Source organism: Callithrix jacchus, chromosome 3 (genome assembly GCF_049354715.1).
Source record: "Callithrix jacchus isolate 240 chromosome 3, calJac240_pri, whole genome shotgun sequence".
NCBI lineage: Eukaryota > Metazoa > Chordata > Mammalia > Primates > Cebidae > Callithrix > Callithrix jacchus.
Genome location: NC_133504.1, coordinates 160,941,542 through 160,943,125, shown reverse-complemented (window position 1 = coordinate 160,943,125; position 1,584 = coordinate 160,941,542). Strand labels below are relative to the sequence as shown.

The 1,584-nt window shown below is 38.2% G+C and overlaps 1 non-coding gene across 1 annotated transcript; it reads right to left on the bottom strand.

Annotated features, from left to right (window-relative positions):
• Positions 1 to 1,254: 1,254 nt before the first annotated feature.
• On the bottom strand, positions 1,255 to 1,361 carry LOC118152483 (U6 spliceosomal RNA). The gene has a single exon (XR_004741244.1). It is a non-coding gene; the product is annotated as a U6 spliceosomal RNA (small nuclear RNA).
• Between the last annotated feature and the right edge of the window lie 223 nt (positions 1,362 to 1,584).

The window sequence follows — 1,584 nt, the reverse complement described above, 5'->3', positions numbered from 1 at the left end:
ATACAGTAAACCTTGAAAGATATAGATAAGATTTCCCCCCAAACTAATTGGAATATTTGGTTACTGTCTTGAAAAGGTAATGCCTCCCTCCAGGGAAATGGTCAGGCAAAATTTACTTGCAGCTTGTTATTTTTTTAAAAAAAACTGGGTTTGGGGGCCAGGAGAGGTGACTCAGGCCTGTAATCCCAGCACTTTGGGAAGCGGTGACTGGCGGATCGGCAGATCATGAGGTCGAGATGGAAACCATCCTGGTCAACATGGTGAGACCCCCATCTCTACTAAAAATACAAACAATTAGCTGGACGTGGTGGCACATGCCTGTAATCCCAGATACTTGGGAGGCTGAGGCAGGAGAATCGCTTGATCCTGGAAGATGGAGGTTGCGGTCAGCCGAGATTGAGCCACTTCACTCCAGCCTGGTGACAGAGTGAGACTCTGTCTCAAAAAAAAAAAAAATGGGTTTCTTAATCTCCCAAACACTGGTTTCCTCAGCTATTGCAGAAAACCACTGCATAAAGAATATCTACCTGGGTCTGGCTGTTTTGCAACCAAGTGTCCCAACTCATGTTACTACTGCTTATGTTTCTCTTCAGTTTCAGTTTTGTGTATCTAGTTGTTTGTTGTATATATTTCCTTGTTTGTCTATTGCTATTATACTCATCTTTTCCTGAAAATCTAGTTTCCATCCTTCTATCTGGAATGCTGCTTATTCTAATTGTTCTCTATTGCCGAATAATATAACCACATGATCAAGTCAATCACTTGACCGTAGAATCATCCGAGATAAGTTTTCCACCTACCATTTTCAGTGGTTCTCTTCCTTCCCTACCTATCTTTATGATGCTAATTCCAATTCCAAAATATTTATTGGGTCTACCCCTTTACAATCACCAATATTAAAATTTGGCTTTCTTATGCCTCTAAAATCCCTGGGCTGTTGCTGTCACCCCTTTTCCTCTCTCCAGTACTGACATCTCTAACTCTATTATTTTCTCTCTGTCAAACTGATTACTCCTCTGCTTTATCCTTTGCTGTAGTGAAGTTTTCTGAATGCTCACCAAGGAAATCTATGCTGTGCTATTATTTATTTTGATTCCTTGCTCCAAAAAAAAAAGAAAAAGTTTTCAACTGTCTTATGTTCTTCAAGACTCTCTTTTGGTATCATCTCACAGTTGTTTCCACAGACTTCTCAGATTGGGTAATTTTTCACTACTGTGAACAAGTAAAACATCCTTTTCTTCACTTTTTTTTTTTTTTAATATGGAACACTTCATGAATTTGCGTGTCATCCTTGCGCAGGGGCCATGTTAATCTTCTCTGTATGGTTCCAATTTTAGTATATGTGCTGCCGAAGCGAGCACCTTTTCTTCACTTTTTATTGAAATTAAATGTTTAGTAGGTTCAACAGTCTCCACAGATTATAAAAATGTATGATTAACACACGTGTCTTCTTTTGATATACTCTCAACTCTCAGAACTTCACCTCAAAATAAAAGCCAGCATTTGCTTGGATAATCATTACATATAAAGTTAAAAATAAATTCTTGATAAAATAAACCAAGCGATAATTTCTATGATTTGAAG